The sequence below is a fragment of the Anser cygnoides genome, chromosome Z (genome assembly GCF_040182565.1).
Source record: "Anser cygnoides isolate HZ-2024a breed goose chromosome Z, Taihu_goose_T2T_genome, whole genome shotgun sequence".
Lineage (NCBI taxonomy): Eukaryota > Metazoa > Chordata > Aves > Anseriformes > Anatidae > Anser > Anser cygnoides.
The window spans coordinates 51,181,777-51,203,345 of NC_089912.1; the positions used below are offsets into that span (position 1 = coordinate 51,181,777).

General features: G+C 36.6%; 1 protein-coding gene and 1 long non-coding RNA gene across 12 annotated transcripts in view; one reads left to right on the forward strand and one right to left on the reverse strand.

The window, feature by feature from the left end:
- LOC136789135 (uncharacterized) overlaps positions 1–19,562 on the reverse strand; it is a 28,110-nt gene extending 8,548 nt beyond the window's left edge. The window contains exon 1 of the long non-coding RNA XR_010827947.1: positions 19,437–19,562. This is a non-coding gene — a long non-coding RNA (uncharacterized lncRNA). The remainder of the gene's footprint in view (positions 1–19,436) is intronic.
- Positions 1–21,569, forward strand: part of BNC2 (basonuclin zinc finger protein 2) — a 382,991-nt gene that overhangs the window by 148,701 nt on the left and 212,721 nt on the right. The window lies entirely within an intron of this gene.

Genomic DNA, 21,569 nt, shown 5'->3' on the forward strand with positions numbered 1-21,569 from the left:
CAGAAATGATTCTGCAGTGGCCACACACATAATCGGACTCGTATACAAAGTTTTTCTGGCACTGCTACATAGAATAGTATTGGTGGGTGATATTTTTCCCCACTTTAAATATGCTTAACAAAAAAAAAAAAAAAGAGAGACAGACAGACAGACAGACTTTCCTGCTCCTGACCTTCCTATCGGGTGGGCTAACACAGGTGGCCTTTCTGTTTTAATACTACGCTTTTGGCAAACTGAACAGCCCTTCAGTCCCTCACACAGATCAGCATTTTTTTTAATTTAAAGAAAAGTCAATAAAATGTCTGCCATATGTGCTCGAAATAGTGGATGGAATTTCAGGAACATAGATACTTGGTTTTTAATCTTAAAAAATGCAAGACACTTGATGTCTTCTTTTTCCAGGATTGTAGTTGCAAGTCCATTACACTTTTCACTCACCTCTTTTAAGACATGGAACATATCCCCATTTTCACAATAATTCCAGACTCACAACTTTTTTTTTTTTTTTCATCTAAATCATCTAGTTTCCTCCTGTAAAGAAAAATACCTAAGTATTGTGAGAGGAACACTGCAAGGGAAAACCTGCTTCTGCTCACAGGAGAGCAACAACAAACAAACAAAAAAGCATAATTTTAATAATAATAATAACACAACCTAAATGTGAGCACAACTCTTCTAGAATTTTTTTTTTTTTTTTGCATTCTGCTTTTGAAGATGATGGGATAGTGAGATAGTGTTTTAAGTAAGAATTTACTGCCCATGTGGTTGCCATTTCAATTTTTCCTTTATTCTTTCTTTCTTTTTTCTTTTTTTTTCCACTTAAAGAAGGACAGGTGATTTTTTTAATGAAGCATAGAAAACTTAACACCTTGAAGGTCAAGGCAAACAGTTGTCTGTCCTTTTCATAAAACAAGCAGGTTTGAAACTCCAGTAGGAGGAGAAGAGATCCTTCAAGTCCAGAACGCTTCGCGTAATTTGTCCTTACTAATGCACTGGCTGGTTTCTCATGTCTTCCTTCTTCTCTCACCATGGTTACCCAGGGAGGTGGAGAGGTGTTAAGCAATGGAGGTGTCATCCAGCCTGTGCACTGAGGGAACGTCCTTCAGAGGACGACTTGTCACTAGCCGTCAAAGAAGAGAGTGGCTTTGTGGTCTCTGAACATCTGGCAGCACTGCACAGGAAGCTGAGGGGGTGTCATTAATTGTGATGAAATAATTTAAACCATCAGGAATAAATGAGGCTGTTAAGCTAAGTTCAGATTCCATTTGCTATGCACATGTGTCTAGCAGCCTGTGTGCAGTTAAAAAAAAAAAAAAAAAGAGAAAAAGAAATGAGTTATATTAGCTTGTGAGTAGAAGTGAAACAGATACTGTAAATGAAGTGAGTTACAGTGTGATGACATCATGTAGAACAACATTCAGAGAGTGAGTTTTGTAAAATCAGCATGCAGAAAAGTGGTATGTTGCTTTGATAAAGTTTTCCTTAAGATCACACCTGATGATGATGGATAAAGCGAAGGACAGTTTGGTGCAGTATTTGCAAAGCATTTTTTGCTTACTGCATGGTTTCAAAATAGCCTCCACTGTGAACATAGCTTTTGTCTACAAATGTTAGCATAGTTTATCTGTGTTTTATACCTACCAGTCTGCTGATTTTGGAATCAAACCAAGGCAGAGATATTCACAAATAAGTGGATGGGCCACCAATACAGAGAGGTCCTTTTGAAATTTTGTTACTTTTATTTTTTTTAAAGGGAGAAGGGGCTTTTTTTTTATGAGATTTTCATGTCCATGCTTTAGCTGTTTTATAAAATGAAGAAATTAGACTGCACAGGATTTCAGTGTTGCTGAAAATATAACAGGGAAATAGGTAATCGTGAACTTGCTGAAAAAAAATGCATTGGGTAAAATGTCTCAATTTGCTTTCTGTTTGGATATTCCATATGTAAAGAATAATTAGCTTTCACAAACTTGCAGAGAAAATGGCTTAATAAAATCCAGTTCTTCCGAACAAGTATTAGGAACAAACTCAGACGTTTTTAGGACAAATGGGTAGACATCTAGTGATCTGATAAGCAGAAGCAGTAGGAAAACTTGGTTGTGGGCACCTTCAAAGTAAAGAAGTTTCAGAAAGTTAGAGAGTTAGCATAGGTGCTTCTTTTGGCATATGGAATAAGGCTGCAAGCATCCAGTTGCAGGTAGGAGGCACAGACAGAGGTCCCAGCCCTTGCATCGGCTATCTGCAGCTTATCTATTTCAGTTCCCAGAGAGCAGGTAGACTGCTCGTAGTGGTGCAGCTGGACGTCCGCTTTAAATTCTTACAGTTACCAGCAAAATATTGTTGGGATTTCTTTCTGTGATCAGAAGACAGCATGGGTACTTTTTCAGCCATTCATAGAAAACATTATGGCTAGGTTATGAAATTGTTTTAACTTTTGTTCCGTTGTTCCATTTCCTGTTAGTGGGCTTCCAGTTTTCTTTGCTCAACTCCTGTTTGGAACTGAGGGTGCTTAGGCATCTGAGAACAGAACACTTTAATTTCCAGTGGATGCCCTGAGGTATTAATAGAGCAGCTAAGGCCAGCATCCGTAACTAATTTTCCCACTTCCCTCGGGGGGTCAGTGCCCCCAAAATAATCATGAGAAAACAGTCCTTTTATTATTATTACTTCTTAAAATCAATGATTCTTTTGGAATTAAAAATATTTTCATTGCTAATATTAGACACATTTTGAATGTCATTTCTTTTATCTTGTTTTATGGTGTCCAAAAGGATGCAATGGAACAGCAGGTGGTGCGAAATTATGTTTGGTCTTAGGAAAGACACCAGCCCTTCTACTGTATGAACGTTCAAAGCTTTTCCTTCTGATTGCATGCCCTTTACATGAAGTGATTGTTATTCTAGTGTAGATATATTAAGGGAAAACCAGCAATAACAGCACGATAACTATAATGTTGACCCAAAATATTTTTAAATTCAGAATTATAAATTTTGTATCATTGCTTCCTTCCACATGAAACCAAGAAATGGATGCTCTGGTTGTTGCCAAACTTAGGTTAGATTCAGAGAACTCGCCAGAGCCCTGGGAAGCTGTAGAGAAAGCCAGTGGGAACAGGAGTCAAAAAGTTAGCTGTTGAGCCCTGTAAGGACACAGGGTGAACACAGCCCTGGAGGTGCTTAGTGTTTTAGGTGAGATTCCAGGTGAAATGAAAAACTGGTGCATGTAAGGTTAAAGGATCTTAATATGCCTGCATCAGCTGAATGACAGGCCACTGAATTGGAAAAGTTTGGGTTTGGGCAGTCAAAATACTATCTATATTTCTAAATGAAAAGCAGATCAGCAGTCTCCCTGGAGTGTTTTAGTGGCTGTAGATAGATCATACCTCACCTTGAATATATTTGAAATGTTTTTGTAATATGTATATGGCACATAGTTTGGCTCCCATGTAGCTACAGAAAACAAAATGAAGACTTTTGTTTTGAGTTGTTTCTGTTTTATCTGAGATACTGGAGTTCCCTACCCATCGTTTCAAAACGAGGACTTTTCCAAAGCATTTGCAACCTCTGTAATTTATGCTCTGGCCTGCTATACTGTCACTTTCCTTCTGCCTAATCCCTATCATGCATCAACTACCTTTGTTTATGTCCTGCTGGAAGCTGTGAAGAAACCGTTATTCACTAATTTCATGAGAAAATGAATAAATAAAAGGTTTCTGTCCCCTAGGCTAGTGTGTTTGGGATAATGTACACTGAGAGATATTTCTGAGGAACAGTCTGTGTGTGTTTGTTTTAGATTACTTAAATAATTGGGTTAATCTATGACAGAGTGGAGGAGGAGTGGGAGAGAGCAAAATTAAGACCTACAGAGTGAACAGATAGTTCTGCAGACATTGTTAAAACTTAGAAGCATAAGTGTAAAAGTAAATCCTGAGAATGGGAGGAGAGGGTGACTGTACTAGATGAATATAAACTTTAGTCTGCTAGCTGCAGTGAAATGCAAACTGTTCGAATTGCTTTAATATTTATAAAATATGATTTTAAGAACCCTGTTTTCTCTCTCAGGAATAAACAAACCATCCCACCCTTCTGAAGTCATATAGTGGGCTGAAAAATGTTCAGAGATGTAAATTGAGCCTATTTTGTGCGCTGAAGATAAATACACATTTAAGTCAATATACTTTGTTTTGCAAAGATGTTCTGTGAGCCTCGTGATGTAATAGCAGATTGTGATTGTAGAACATGATTTTTTTTGATGTATTTTTGTCATCTATTAGGGTGACTTTGTTTGTCAATTCAGATAATAGAGCTTGAAGGAACTTGCTCAGAGTTCTGTGTAAACAGCTACACACTTGACTCCCAGTTACAGTTAAATTTTCTTTCCCCAAGGATGGGAATTGTATTCTTTTAACTCATTGTCCCCTTACTCATTAAGTGCAAATAGCCTCCAGACATTGCTTTCTAAAAGCACAGCAAAGTTCATTATAAATGCAGCTCACTGTTTGTGGGCAGTGCAGTTTTGTGCTGTTTTAAAACAAATAGATTTCACTTGCATGTCAAGTGTTTAGATACTCCTTATGTAAACCAAAGATGCGTTCTTTCATGTTCAAACAAACCATGTTTAAAGCTACTTATAAAAAAACACTGTTTAAGTTATGCGAGAAACTTCCCTTAAATGCTGCATTCATTGGTGACAGTGTTGTTTTATAACTGAAAAAAAAAAAAAAAAAAAAAGTAAAGTAGAAATTAAAATACAACTATCTGAGCATCGGACAAGTCTATAGAACTACTCTGTGCTTGACTCCAACACTTACTGGAGCTGATTACAGACAGGGAATACTGGAATGATTGGGCCTTAAATTTGGACAGGAGAATTGATGGGATAACATGTGCCCTGGTTTTCCAAATCCACTAGGCAACTGCAGCTTCCACAGATTTCAGTGACATTTTGGAAATCAATAAGTTTTTGAAAAGCAGGCCAATAGAGTTAAATTCCCATTAAGTAAAAAATAAATATTAAAAAAAAAAAAAAATTGTTCTGAGTGCAATTTCAGTTTTGTGTAGCATAACTTTCTTCCAGATCTTTGTATGCATAGTTTGCGTGTCCGGTTACATCCTGTCAATGTTTTGCTGCCAAATGTGTCAATTTTCTTTTGGGGAACTGGTTTGAAACAGGAGTCTTTCTATGGCATCAGCAAGTAGACAAAACCCATGTAATGCGCTTACAAACACCATTTTTATGAATTGAGTAATTAGTGTCTAATGTGGCAGGGATTCCTAGACTTACCCTTGAATTATGCCTGATGATTCTGGACTAAAATGAACTGATACATTAGAACTCTATATATGATAAAGTGAAATGGTACATTTTGATTTATTCTATGCTAAGAAATTAAAAAAATATCTGGCCTAATGTTAATTTAAAAAAAGTTAGTGGAAAATTTAACCATTTCATTTTGAAGAGACTGTTGTATCTGCCTCTGAGTTTTCTTTAATGAAGCAAGTTTTTAGTAGTGATTTTTCTCTTTGCACCATTCTTACTAATTATTAAGTGTATGCATTATTCTTATGGTTTATGAATCAGTAGTTGGTGAATTTTTTCAGACAAATTATCCGTGAATTATTTGTTTGGTGTTTTCTTAATAAGAAAAAGATGGATAATAAGACCACATTGCAGTAAGAGTAGAAATACTTCATAGCGTTATATCTGGATTTTTCTTGAAAGACCCTAAGCATGACAGTGATATTAAGCACATTTTTTTCAGTCACAGATGAGCAACACAGATAAATCTGAGTTAGACTTGATTAGCTTTCTAGAAGTTAGTCAGGCCGGTTATTCTGCCTTTACAGGAACATATCGATCAGGACAGAGGCACATAGTGGAAAACTGCAACTGCATGGTCAGGAAAGAAGTGGGATTGGAACAATGTTTTACATGATCCGAGGTTGCTTGGGTTTTGGTTGTATCAGAGATATAAGCTATACAAATAATTGGATAGGTATCACAGTTAGCTTTGGGAGAAAAATTCTTAAATAATTTTCTTTAAAAAGGAGAAGCCAAAGAAGGAAAATTTTGTACTTCTTTTCTTCTTCTCTTTGATATCCTTCACCCACAAAGGTCACTCTCATTGGCATGTGTTTTCAAAGTTAAATAGATGTAGCTCCTTACTTTGTATGGTATTCAAGTTCTGATACTTTGTATACCTTCTCACATATGTAGGTGGGCTATGCTGGAGGGGGCTCCGGGGCGGCCAGGATGGGGATGTAACAAAACCAACTGCCTGCAGTGAGGGCTGCCGTTCTGCCACACAGGGGGGAACCACTGTGCTCGCTCTACCTCTGAGTCCCTCTCAGACTTGTCGGCTGCCGTCAGGAAAGGAAAAGGCACATCTAAGCTGAGATGTAGCCTTCTGAAAACAAGTTTTCTGGTTTTGCAAGAAGTGATGGTAACCAGTGCTGGAAACTGGTCAATATCCCAGGATGTGCCTTACTACTAGGGTAGGCTTTGGGGATCATATAGCAGCTAGCTGAAAAGATTTTGCAGGTAGTTTTGCATTTCAGAGGTAGGTGATAGCTGCTAAATTTTGCAAATGTCTGACTTTGAAGATGGAATTATGTAAACATTCCTTATGAAGTACAATGCAGGTGAGGCAACATGAGTTTTTTTGTTGTTGTTGTTTTTGTTTTTGTGGTTTATTTTTTGTTGCTTATTTTATTGATTCCGTAGTAGAATACTTTTTATTTATGTATTTATTTTCATAAATTACCAGGTAAGAGACATTGGATAAGCAGATGAAACAAGATCAAAGATTAAGGCAGATGGCCTTAGGGTGAAACTAAATTCTTTAATGCTGTATTCACTTGTATAGCTGTAGAAACCACCCTGTGCTCTTCCTGCTCTTTGCTACCTTGTACAAGGAGTAATGAGGAGGAGCTCAGAATCTCTAAAAGTGAGAAGAGCAAAACAAGAAACAAATGACACTGCTAGAGCCTGTCACCAGGTTGCCTACCTGGGAACACTAGTCTAGAAATAAGACAACTACCTTTCTAAAAAAAAAAAAGTTATTTTTATTTTAGAGCATGACTGTATTCATTATTTGTATTGAAGAGGCACACAGAAGCTCCAGCTATGGGCCAGGAGTCTGTCCGTTTTACAAACACAGAACAAATCTTATTTTTACAGTGAAGAGATCCCAGGGTGGGATGGCAAGTACTGTAAATCTCTGTGCTGGCCATTTGTAAAGATGTATCAGGATTGGGCTAACTGATGCGGGCTAAGTGATCCGGAAATAAGAAGAGGACTTCCAGGAAGGCATGGAGAAAAAGAGAATCATGATAGCTGAAAATTCATGTACTTATTTCAAGTTCCATTTTGCTTTGCACATTACTTTGATATTTCTGGTGGCATGGAGAAGAAGGTCAACCAGGCAGGCATCGAAGGAAACTGAAGAGGTGGTAACACAGTTCAGTTGTATGAGACTGAATTGTGTGTCCCTTTTTGGAGCTTTTGTAGGTGGTCAGTATTAAAGGGGCCTGTGTTTCGTTTGTTCATGCTAAAAGCTAATGACCTGGTATGAGATCTACAAGAACTACTTTTATCAGATAACTGAATCTGTACCAGAGGAACCAAATATCTTAACGAGGCATAACAAAATACAATCAGAGCCTTATGATTGTAGGCAAAACTAGAGAGACTTCTGTAGGCAAAGTGGCATCTGAGGACCACTTTGGGGCAATAAGACATTTCTTAACTTGTGTACTGCGGGGAGATAACATGGAAGTTTATATTTACTTTGAAAATACTTGCCTTTTGGGGTTGAAAAATGAACTCTGTGGCTTACTTTGTATCTTGTTCTCTGCTGTCTTTTATCTAGTAATATTGACTCACTCTATAAATTAAGTCAGTCAATATCTGAAATGTTGTATACCCCATAATTAAGTTATGACCTAAAAATGTGAAGTGTGGTTTATGAGTAGCTGATTTTCTGTAAGTCTTTTAAAATCTTAGCATGTGGATATCATGACTAATTCTAACTGCCTCAGTACAGCCTGAGATATTTTCCTTTGCATGAAAATTGTGGGAGGGAGAGAAATCACAAAGCCATAAACCACTAGGTCAAGTTATTCTGATCCAGATTTGATCCATTGTCATCTACTTTTCATTCACATGCTTGTGAAATATCAACTCATTTTGGCAGAGACCTTTTCAGAGTTACAATCAATTTAAAATCTGAGAATCTATCAAAACCATATTTCTAGTTGTAGCAAAATGTATATTTACATTAGTCTGTCCAACATGAGAAATGTCAACAATATTACACTGTACATTTTAGCAACAGTAGCTCTATCCAAGTTCCAATCAAAGGTACAGTGTAAACACAAAACTAAGTTTTATGTCCTGCAGTGGTAAGCCAGTCATGTTCTGTTTAAATATATATGTATATGTATATATATATATATCTATATATAACTATTACAATAGTTTTTGCATATACACTTGGATTATTTTTGTGGCCAATGACTTACTTTCAGATGCTTTTGCATTTTAGTTATAAACATAGAAAGTACAGTTTTTATTGTCTTTCCCTTTTTGAAAATAAATGTGGTATGTTGAAGACGCTAATTAGCAAATGGCAGACTTGAGTCTTCTTTTTGTAGCCTTTGTATAAATGGATAGAAATGGTAGCAGAGGCTTTCATTCTCTTTTCTCTTTCTTTTTTTCTTACACATCTGTCAAGGCACAAGAGATGTTCCTGTTGCATGTTGGCAACTGCACCTCACTTTGCACAGTGAAGATTAGGGTGTTTGGGAGAGTGGAGCCTGCTGTGTGTTAGATCCTTAGTCCTGCTTGTGGCATGTATTGTCAAGCTGTAGAATTTGCTAACATTTCCTGATTGGCTTCTTCATATATTCACAGGAGTATGGATCGACACATGCCTTTTTTGATTCTGAACACCACTGAGAACAGAGTGGTGGAGAGCATTACAAGGCAGGCAGGTTATTTTCTGTCCCAGGTCGATTGGGTGACAGTGCCAGCTGCAAGCTTGCTATACCTATGTCTCATCCCATGGTCCCCAGGGAGTGTAGCAGTTATTTATTAGTGGATGGCATGTATTATTTGAGGACTGGAAAGAAGACAAAGGAAAGACTGCTGGTGACTGCTTTCAAAGTGGATCACTAACTCTTCCTTCAGTTATAAAGAATCAATCATGATAAAGATGCACTCAGTCAGAGACGTGATTGTATCACTTTCTGTGCTAGTCCCACCTTCCAGCTGCTGAGCTCCAGCAAGTCTCTACAGGGCTTAAGTGAGTCACCAAATTTCCAACCACCCCATGGGAACTGAGCCTGTTGCAAAGGCATCCTGCTGCAGGACACACTGCTGTGGCATGTCCATGGGAGCTGGCTGCTGCCGTCATCAGTTCCACAGCAGGGCATGGACTTGGCTTGGGTCAGCGTGGGGAGAACTAGCTGGAATGACCACAGCATAACCTACATTTCGAGCAATGGCAGCACCAAAATTTAGTACAATAAGTTCATGTTACTTGTTGGTTTCTTTGAGTATTAACTCATAGTTTGGCTAAAATTGCATGTGATGGCAAGTTCATTATATGTCCTTTGCTAATATCTGCCAAAAACTTCTTCAAAGCTCCCTAGCCTTCCTAGTGCTTGCTTGCTAAAGGTTGTTTCTTAAAGCAGCAATAATGTGCTTATCACCACTTAAACTGATAATCATTACTACATTGGACAAATGTAAACAAAGCTTTGTAGCTCAGATAAAAAAGTTTTCAGCAGGTTTGTTGCTTGAAATAGATATATATACTTTTTAATGTTAGTTTTGTTGTCTATGACAATTTAGCAAACCACAAGTTTTTATTTCATCATGGTGAAATCTTGCAGGTTGTTTCTGTGCTGCTTGTGTGTACTCTGAAGACCGGATAGATGATCTGTGATTCTGTGATCTGTCTGACTTATTCTCTCTATGAGCTTATGCATGTCTGTTTTATCTATTACGTACTGGAAGTTGTAAATTTAAAATGCCTTTAGAATTTTATAATTTAACAATACTTAGTATCTGCATAAGTTTAACAAGTTGAATGTTATAAAAATGCATTATGCATGGTTTAGGGAATTTTGATACTCCTAATGTCCAATTTTGAGAAGCTTTTGATTTTAAAGTTAGTGGGGCTGGAGGAAGAATCACTTCTGAAAATGTCTTTGAGGGATCTGCTTGGGTTAGAAGACAGGAAGAGTAGGGACTCGATATTAGAAAGAGATGTACATTTCATTAACTACCTTGCTAAACTATATTTTTTTTACATAGTACAATGCACAGAAACTCACAAATAATCTGTTAATAATTTAACACATAATTCTTTCCTCACCATTTGAGATCTCTTAAACAATGCTCCTTCCTTCTTAATATATCTGTACTTAGAGATACAGATAATAGGAAATATGTTCCTATGCCGTAGTATACACACACACACATTGACAGAAACAGGGGCTGGGGACGTGGGAAGAGACGGAGAGAGAGAGATATTCAGCAACCAATGTAAGAAAGATCAAGGGGATTCCAAAATTACTGGGAGGAAAGAAAGCAGAGAACTGAAGATGAGAAGAAATTAGGATAACGTGTAGCTATAAGAGCCCAAGAGCAAAAGTACATCTCATGATGTGTGTCCAAGAATGGTATAGATAGATAATGTATTTCTTAAAATCATGTCAAAGAAAATCCAATAAAATAAAAAGATGTAAAAGAAATGCGAATCTTCTAATTCTAAAAAGCAGAATAATATATCCTTGATGTAGGTTATAAAGTGAATTGAAATCCACAGCAGTTAAGATGTTACCCGATGATACAATTAATCTATAATAATTATGTTTTCCACAGGCTAAAAATACATACATATAGTTATGCTTTATGAAGCATTACTCTGTCAGGAGACTAAAGTCCTTAGTATAGACAAACATCTATAAAGTGAATGCACAGGCACTTGATATCTGTGCAGTTACCTCAGTGTATATACTTAAATGTATTTTTAAAACTTTGCAGTACTGAGGCCTAAATACATAAAACAAGGTACAACAAGAAAAATCCATTAGCTAATTTGCCAAAAACATGGTGTCAGAGTATGCTGTATCAAAACTGTGTATTGGATATAAGAATAGGAAAGCTCTGAAATGATGATAGATCTTATAAAAGAACACTGAGACTATTAAAGAACTGTGAAGTGTAATTTTCCATAATATTGTAACATGATTAGTTTAAATGTATTCCTCCTCTCTCTTATAAAGCAATTCTCTTAAAATTGTTTTAAAATTATATAGAGGGGTGCCCATCCTCCAGTAATGCCCGTAATATATGAAAGTGCAAATTTGGAGGCAAGTGTTAAGAGGGAAAATATTTTCTTAGGCTATTGGAAAGGTTGAAAAAGAACTGAAGCAGACCGGGGCCAGTTGAGTTAAGCATAACGCACAACTGACTTGAGCAGAAGTACCTTCTAATCCTAGCCTTCCTTATAGAACCAAGATGCGTTCTCTAGAATATGTTAGCCTTTGAGTTTTTTTCATCAGATTTCAGATATGAAATGCAACAATTAGGGTAGATCTGGAAGCAGATTTACAGTAATCCATGATTTTATGTTTTGCGTTATCACAGATCACTGGTGCTAGTTATAGAAGAACAGTGTGCTGTGGAACAACATGCAAAAAAAAAAAAAAAGTTACAAATCAAAGCCTACTTCATCTTATTGCATTGAACTTGCAAATAATTGGATATGTCTCCATTTGCTTGTGTGTATATGCTGAAAATCATATAAGTTTAGTTTGCTGCTGCATGAAATTTAAGTTGAAATTGCAGCATTTGTAGTGCACAGCATGATTTGAAAAGCCTGTGTAAAGCCTCTTTGAAGTTAAGAGAAGTGTTTTACAAAGTACTTTTGCAGTTTATTGCACATTTTTTGATGCACATTTCTGCTGTGTTTCTGTCACCTCACATTCCCCTTAAGCTGAATTTTGACTGGTGAGCATTGCTATTGGGTTACTTGGAATGTGAGAGAAGAATTGGTGATTTCAACCTGTAGATTTATTTGACTCCTAGGATAACCACAAATAGCTTGGACAAACTGTGGGATTTTTTTTTTCTTCTTCTTCTTTTCTGTTTTGAGATAGGTTAGATTTCTGAAAAAGTATGCATTGATAGTCAGGGAGAACAAGAGAGAGAAGTCCTTTACTGGATTTGGCAATCAGTGAGTTCTATCCACTCCAATACAAAACACCACATGGGCTATTTTGGTATATTCTTTGTTAAGTAGCATACTTTTGACTTTCACAGGACCTTGTGACAATTAGAAAAAAAGAATGTGAGAATTCTTGTTTTGGATTATTTTTGTTTGTTTATTTGGAGGACAACCATATGGCAAATGTAGTTGTTTCCCAGTAGACATCTCCAATTGTGTACAGATTCATAAAGCCTGAGGAAAGAATTGGATTCGTTGTTGAAAGGGTCATAGTATGTAGCCAGTTAGCCAGAATTTAGAAGAGTAAGCGAATCATTAGCAGTTTGACATTCAGGGTTCTAATTGTGGTTTTAAGTATTAAGTTAAAGGATCAAAAAGTGATATTCTCTTTGGACCATCTGGAGTTATTCAGGCCAGCAGTAAATGTTCAGCAGATTTAGAACTGTTGTTAAGTTTCTAACATTGTTTTCCGTGGTGTTTTGTTTTTTTCCTCTGTTTATTCAGGGGTGGTCTTAAGGTCAGTAATAGTAGGTGCTTCAAGAAAATATCAGTGTTTTGGGACAGTGACATAATTTCTATTGTGTGTGGGCAGGCAAGTGTGATAGTCCTTTGCATTTCTCTGTGGGAGAAATCAGCAAGTATGGTATGGGCAGAAGGTCAGTTGTTCCCAGTCAGAAAGTGCTGACCCTTTGCAAGCTCATCAACATGACTTTCATTTGTAATGACTGTGCTTAAATAATAAGTCTTTGTTCATTAAAATATGCAAGCAAAGCTGCTCCTTCTTTCCATGAATAGTGAGATGCTGATTTAATGAGGACCAGCAAAAGGATGTATGTGGAAGATTGCCACTGTTAAAAATGGTGGGAAAGTGCCAAGGTGAGCAATGCATAGAGCAGATGCAGTGATCTCACTTCTCCAAGACTAGTATAAATTAGAAGCATTTGCTCCAGATTTTGCCTGACCTGTGACTGTCTTTCGTTTCTCTTTATCTTGTGCACCTTCCCAATCAGATCTCATCCCACAGCACTAAATCCAGCATACAAGCTTTGATCTTGTGGCCCAGTCAGTCTGAAAAGCTGAGCGCATGCAGACACATTTTAATCATTCATACGATGATTGGTGGCTCCCTGCTGTTAAACCACAATTATTGATCCCCTATTGTTGAAGCACATGGCTGAAGGAACTTGGCCTGCTGGTTGAGTAGGAAGTGTGGAGCTACCCTAACCTGCTCCTTCTCACCAGTGACAGCTGCAGCAGGGTGGTACAAAACCTCCATGGTGGAGAATTGCTTACCTTGCATTAAAAGGTGTTTGATTTGACTGAAATGTCTATGATAATATGAATGGGTGTATTAAAATGCTCAGGATGGATGGCACTGTCCATCACCCTCATATCAGAGTTGCCTAACAGCTTCACTGCTTGAAGGTAACGTAGCTGGGAGAATAGGCCTATTGTAAATCTCTTTTCAAAGCAAATATAGCTTCTTCATGTTGTATGTTAAAGATTAACTGTTGGGATGTTTTAACACAAATTATATATATCATGTATAAATTATATATATATTGCATCAGACAAAACATGCACACTCTATAAGTCCTGGTTGGTTCAAGATTTTCCAAGTAATTTTTCAAATAATTGTGTTCAAATTATGTTCAGATTGTCAGATTGTTGAGAGATATGTCTCATTAGTACTTTTTGCTTTTAGATCCAATTTACAGTTCTGTTAGACCATGTGGCAATTCAGATTAAGAAGTCAAGAACAAAATACTGGTGTTGACTGTAGGTGACAGTGATTCACATAGTAGGACACAGGACTGTTCTGTTATCCAGGACCAGATACTTTCATAAAATAGGTAATCTCCTTAAAGTTTGTGTTTTAGCTTGAAAAGATGATGAACAAGAGGAATCTAAGATGGAAAATTTGTTATAAATGGAACCTGAAGGACTGAAACAAAACTGCAATTCTAATAACATTTTATTAGCGCCTTAGAGCCCGTCTTTGCTACAACCCCCTGAATGTTTTATTTTTGTTATAATTACAGTATCTTGCCTGCACTTTGTCCCTCTGATCCTTTGTTAAAGCCCAGATCACTATGTGCAGACTGTGCTTGTAGGTGTGATTTATTGAGTGACAAGTAGCTGTAGGGTAGAACACACGCCTCTGTACCTGAGTAAAGTATTAGACATCACAGAGCTGGGGGGGGCGAGAGAGAGAAGAAAAGCACAGAGCAGTAACACAGCAGCTCCTGGATACAGATCAGACAAGAGGTTCTGCCACAAATCACCTAGAAACATGTCAGACGCTGCATGTTTGTTGTTTTACACTGAGGGCACAGCCGTAGTCCAAAAGTATTGATTCTTTTCTTTGTACAGAGACAGAAACTGTCAGCTCTAGCAGGCTGACCTTGGTATGGCTCAGACAACTATTCCCCACCCTGCCTACCATATGAACCCCACAGGAAAAGTCCAGGCAAGATATGCCAATGTCCGTTTCACATAAACAGAGAGAAACCCAAGCCTGCCGAAACAGCTCCTGTCTCTCCCTCCAGAGGTCCACGGTAGCAGTTCTGCACCACATTCCCTATGACAGAGAATTCGATTTTTTCCAGTGCCTCAACATTCAAGAGACATTAATTCTACTTAATCGTTCAAGAATGCAAGAACTGTCTAAAGAAACACGTAAGGAAAAAAACACTGCTACTTCTCACAAAGAAAAAGCATGGCTTTTTTTTTCTCTCTCTTTTTTTTCTTTTTTTTTTTTTTTTTAATGGGCCTGATGGGGGGAGTGGGAAACGAGCCCACTTTAGACTAATCACAGTCAGAAACATTTTAATAGGATTGTAATTATTTGTGTTGGTATAGTAAAACGACCCAGGCATATTGTACATGTAAAAACATGACCACATTTCTGGGAAATATTTGAGCTGACTTTAAGCATTCTACTGCATTTTATTACAATGTATTTCAGTGCAGCAGAATTGTGATGTGTTTGCAAGCGTTCACTGTTTTACTGATATTATTTCCCTCCTTTTAAATACCTTTCCTCTCCCCTCCCCAACCCTAACACCCTTATTCATTTGTGGTGAGCAGAACTCAACAGTAAGGAATGCTTTTCCTATGGAAAAGGTTTGCTTGAGTCACATGTTTGACTACAGCAAGTATACCTGCTTTGGTATCTGGGAAGATATGGATGGACTGCAAAGCCTTTATCTGTCTGTAGTTATCTCCTTCAGCCCAGGTCTGATACCCCTCTGTGTTCTGGCAGCACCCATCACCAGGTGCCATGATGCATTGGTCAGTGAGTGAGTGTGTTTTTGCTCTGGGAGTCAGTAGAGCTTAAAGCTCACTCTGGAAATCATCATTATTAGTTAATCCTATTATTTTTTAAATGCCATCTTAAAATACAGTGCTATTGGTCCTCTGACTAATAACTCAAGCAGTATTTTTTCAATATCTAAAAATTTTAACATGCTGTATGGAAGAAATGTAAGAATTTTCTGTGAAAGCAAGTACTTGTATTTTATTTGAGATAGAACTTTATTTTAATCAATAGAGGAAGAAATTCCAAAAGGATAAGTGAAGAGAAGAGTGGACAGAGGTTATAATGACTGCTTGTTTTTCAAAGATTTGCTAATTTTCATTACCGCTATTTTCTTATTATTTGTATTTGAAAGCACATTCCTTGCCGTATGTAACTTTCCAAGGGATGGTGTAGATCCTAACAGAGACTCATTCTGCTTTGTAGTATGAACTATAAATTATCTAAATCTGTCTACGTTTGTACCAAAAGATTGTCATCCAAATGTATTACATGATGTAGAAGCAATGTATCACCTACTCAGAGTTTTGACTTATTGAGAAAGAGGATGTAGATTATTAATAGAAAAAGAAATGCCTCCCTGCTTAAGAATAACATTTTACAATTTTTACAAGTTTTGTTGAATAGCATAACTTTTGAAACTCATGAGTTTTGAAAACATAAATAATGTTCAACAGAATTTACTCAAAAAACAAGTTTGGGGAAATGCATTCTAGAAAATGTGTTGTAAAAATATTACCATATTAATATGGCACTTCATTCTAAAAATTTATTATACTGTACAAAGCACACAAAAAACTCGTGTCAGACATACATGGGGTCTCAGTCACTGGACTTATTTAATGAGTTGATCAAACTGTAGTGACTGCGAAAAGAAGCAATAGGGGCAGAAAATAGTTTCCTTCTTTGATGTTATAGATTTTGTGCTTTTGATAACACTGTGTATGTAATGAGTGCCACCTCTTCTCATTTACAGTTAGTTTCCCTTTTTTCACTCAGTAACTGCAAAGAAGAGAGAATATTGCAAACAATTTGAAATTTTACTAAAATTATTGAAATGGGTGAGATCTTTGAGAGAAGGATAAAACTGAAACTTTTTCCATTAGTTTTGTTGCAGACTGACTGTGTCATGTCAACACTTCACACGACACATTCTGAAAAATGTTCATGCTTACAGGAAAATTTAGAGTTCTCTTACATCAAAAAACTTCCCATCACCAGGAACGTGGTTAATACTGGACAGGAAGCTATGCTTTCCCGTCTTTAATCTGTTCTTATTTGTTGTAAGGAGTATAATAAATCGGACAGTTACCTTTCCTATTCTTTATGCCATCTCTAGTATTGTAATTATTAAATATCCTGCCATATTGAATATTAAAAAAAAATCTTTTTTTTTTTTTGTTTTTTCTTTCTGAAAAATACCAAAGAATGTAAACCTGCATGCAATTTCTAGAGGCCATGGAATAAATTTAACATTTTTAACCTGTTTGCTAGATTGAAAAGAAAAATATTTTAAAAACTTAGACCGGATTGCTGTTTGTTGTTGTTGTTATTCCGAAACTAAGAGTTCAGTGTGATGTAGTAGTCATAGATGTAAATAGTTCCCAGATGCTAAAAAGACTTCTTTATAGCAATCACAAGATGGGTATAGTAGGCAACGCAATATGAGCACTGTATATACATCAACACACAAATAAGAGGAGTACGTACTAATTTTAACTTGCTTAGAACAGCAGTGAAAGAGATATAAAAAAGATCGTGCATTGGAAATTATGTTCTCTCAAGTCCATGTTATACTTATGGACAAGATATTTTTATGTATTCTTTGTGTAGGTCATAGTCACATGATGTACGTATGGAATTACATTGCTTTTCGAAGTGTCAGCTGAGTTATGCCTTGCCTTGTTAGTATCATGTTTGATTTCTTGGACAGGGTCTATAAATCACTATCTAATATGCAGGTCTTTTGAAAATGCACCCAAGGTTTATTGCCAGTAACAGACTAGTGGCCTTATGTGGACTTTCCATGAATAAAACAGATTGATGAGCCATTTTATAGCATTGCAAGCTGTATTATAAATACATCACCCTTTTCAGTAATTTAACTTGAAGAACAGTCTAATGAGCTACCAGCTATAATCTGCCAGAGAATTGAGGATGCTGCTAAGCTCATAGACCAAATGACATAAATTTGATTAAAGACTAGAAATTGAAAACTTTCTGAGGGATTTCTCTTGTTTTGTGAGTTTTTTTGCTTTCTTTTTAAATACTGTATTAAACACAATAGCAAGTCAATACTATCACAAGCTTGTATTCGACATGTTATAAAAGCTGATATGTTTGGGGAAAGAAGAGGGGAGAAAGAAGCTTTAAATATGCACATAATTATAAAATGGATAAACACTTGTGCTAGATTTTTTGAAAGTAAGTCTTCAATGCTTCAGTCAAGAATATCATGCTGAAGAAAATCATAAAATAAGGAAAAAGCAGAAATTAATAAATTTAGAGGGAAAAAAATGAAAAATGGATTTTGTCATTGTTGTTCCTAAAAAATGGTTACCAAACGCTTACACCTGACTACACTTCGTACAGGTTTCTGCTTTGACAAACATGTGTGTTTTGGTAGCAGGAAGTTCTGCAGAAATTACTAGCATCAGAACTTTGTACTGGCTATTTGTAGGCACAAATAGTTTTCAGCAAAAGCAGTAGTCATGCAATGCATGGAATAAACTGATTATTATAAAATCTGTGAGAATGGGAGCATACACATGCCATGCACATACTTTCATGTGTGAAAAATTCCAGTGAAAGAAGGGGTATGAGAATTACATATGAAGAAGGAAGGGCAGAAACATGTAAGTTGACTAATGTTCACCTGTTACACAACTTCCTATTTATCCTTTGTTGTTACAAATCTCTGTGTCCAGTTAGAATTATCAAGTAACACTAGCTTTTAAACCCTTTTTCTGAGACTTCTCTTGATCTCTAACTTAGTCCACAGGAGTTGAATCTTACTCATATCAAAAATGACCACAAAAGGAGACTTTAATGGAGTTACTCAGGTACAAAAATGATAAAAAATGTTTCCCTATAGAAAGAATTTGCTTAAAATATAGCATTTTAAGCACAACTTTAAAGACAGAGTTTAGACCTCATTTTATAATAGAGAAATTGACTATGTTTCCTACTAGTTGAAGAGATCCTAGAGATTTTCTGAAAAGGGACTACAATCTGAAAACAGTTTCTTTTATGTCTTAACAACAGTTTAGTGATGAGCATACAGTTAAGAACTCAAATTTAGTTTTTAAAATAATATTTTTCTACTCTGAAATGAGACAGGCAGGCAAACAGTTCAGCAGTCTAGGAGATTTTTTTCCTGCAGGTCAAGCATAAAAATTCTCAGTTACACAGACTGGAAGACAAAGCTCTGAAAACTCTTTAATTAGTTTTTACAGAATTTATAACAATGGAGTATTTTGCATGAAAAGTGTAAAAAAAAGAAATAAAAATAAATCTGTAACTGCCTCTAATCTATAGGGACTTTATTTCACCTGAATTTATATATCATGTACCCATATTCCTTACATCATTTAAAGGAGAGAGCCCCATTAATATACTGTGTAGCCTGTAAAAGAAGGATACAAATTAAACTCCATTCTTATAATCAGTCGATACGTGCCAGTTCTGTTTTGGATTTAAGATTCCAGTTTTAATGCCATTGCACATTTTATATTTCAGGACGGTTTACAGTACATCAAATAATGTAATATTCACAGCATAGCCTGAAGGGGATGGATAGTTTTCTCATCTAAATAAACAGGAAGTCCTTTACAAACCTGACATTGTCAAAATTCCCAGCTGAAGTGATGAGATCTTTACCTGAGCAAGGAGTCTGATATCTCGAAACTGGGCTCACGTCTTTGAATCCCAGTCCTTCCTGAGACTGCCATTTGAAATCACGGCAGGACCCACTCTTTGACCATTGGTCTTCTGAAATACATGAATGACATATCATGGCCAGGAGGTCTCTCAAAGGAACCGAGGTGGTATCTGTTGTCTGTAAATATAAAGGTCCTGATTTTGTATTCCTAAGGATCTTGTGCCTGTTTATTGTAACTATATTGCCCTGAACTACTCAACTTGCAAAAAACCAGTAAAGCCTGAAAAATTCAATAGTACACTTTGGACAGGCCAAAGTCCTCTGTTAAAATTTACCATAATCCTTGTGTGCATCTGAAGAAATTACACAGTCTCAACCAGACGTATCAGCATTTCAGTGGAATGAATAAATACAACATTTGTGAGAAGTCTTCATGACTTTTTAGGAAGAAAAGCACTATATGAATGGAAAAAAAATGTAAACCTTTGAAGACTGTTCATATATAGTTTATTCATAATTCATTAGCATTATTTTGGCTGAAAGGATAGGAATGCTCTTAGTAAAATGTGTATCTATACTATGTAAATAGGGGAGCTTATCCAGACTCATTGGAAAAAGGCGCATTAAGGTGGGGAAGTAGTAACTAAACTTTAGAAACTTAACAAACTGCATACCTTTGCATTTCCTTATGGCCTAATAATATTTGACCTGCAATCCTTTGTTGCAGATGCCTGTGTTCTGGGAACCTATTCATAGAGTGCTTTCATTTAAAACTTAATTAGTTGTTTCTGCAAACTTTTGTGTCAGAAAATAGTAACCAAAATATTCAGAGAAAATTAACACAAAGGGGACATGAACATGCAGACAGAAAGATTAGTAGATTTGGAATAAATGTTCATAAAAAGCAGTTTATGTACACACACCTAGTTTTGCTTTAGAGAATTTTGAATGATACAATAATGAGGGACGTGATCCTCCCTGAGAATTGTTGTAATGCTTGGGCAGTTTGCAAATAACAATATTTACACTATTTAGTGGGAGCATTCATTTTAACTCTTCTTCTGGTCCATAGATTTAGTGAATTGTTACTAATTATGCTGTGATGAGCTATTACCATCCAGTTGCTTTCAATGACTGTTTACCTTGTGATGTCTGATCCTAATCCTTACATTGCTACGAAATAAATCATTTGAGTATTACACTTTGTGGTAGAAACAAGCAAACAAAAACCTTGTAAATCCCAAGTTAAATATATGTTTGACTGGATGAGAAAGAAAAAATTCATGTGAACAACTCTGCAGAGCACTTGTTAGTTTATGTTTGCATTTCTGCACTATTGAGAATGAGGACATTGCTCCATATCCAGAGAAGACTTGCAGCAATTTTTGTCTGGAGGTGGTTGCTTTCAGCCACATGAACAGAGGACTACAGTGCCATATTGCTGAAGGCAAAACTAAGTCTTTTCTTCTTCCCTGGATGAAAGAGTTTTCCTTGTCCATGACACCATGTTTTTGCAGTGCCTTGGAGACCTGCAAAGACCCTGTTACTACTGGTTGTCTGGAATTGCTCTTATTATTGCATACTTCCACTGTCCTTTTTCTCCTGTCCCTTTGTTGTTTTAATTGCTCTTCTCCTTACTCTCCTCTCATGTGTTCCATCTTTCCTTGTGTGTTATTACTGTGCCCTGTACTACCATCTACCATTGTTTATTACTCTGTTGGCCATCTTTATGTGGAAAAAAAATAAGAAACAAACAAACAAACAACTTTTTTTTTTTTTAAGAAAAAAAAATCTGACCCAGGCACACCCAGCATAACAGCACACAGGATTCAGCACAATAGTGATGCCTATGATCCTAACGTCTCACAATTTTCTTTTCTGCTTGGCTGAAGATTTATTTCTCCTAAGCTGGGAGTGGGGCTTTGTCACTATGGGTTCTGTCTGGGTTCTGTGGGTTTTTACAGCAATGCCTGCTGCTGCTCAAATTAAAGACTAATGATGGTATAATTGTCCTTCGGCCCTTGCCCTCCTGCCCAGCAGTGTTGAGTACTAAAGTGCAGAGGTGGTGATGGCTGTGCAGTGTAGACTTCTGGAAGAGGATAATACCTAGCAGAGCTGTAATTGATTTCAGT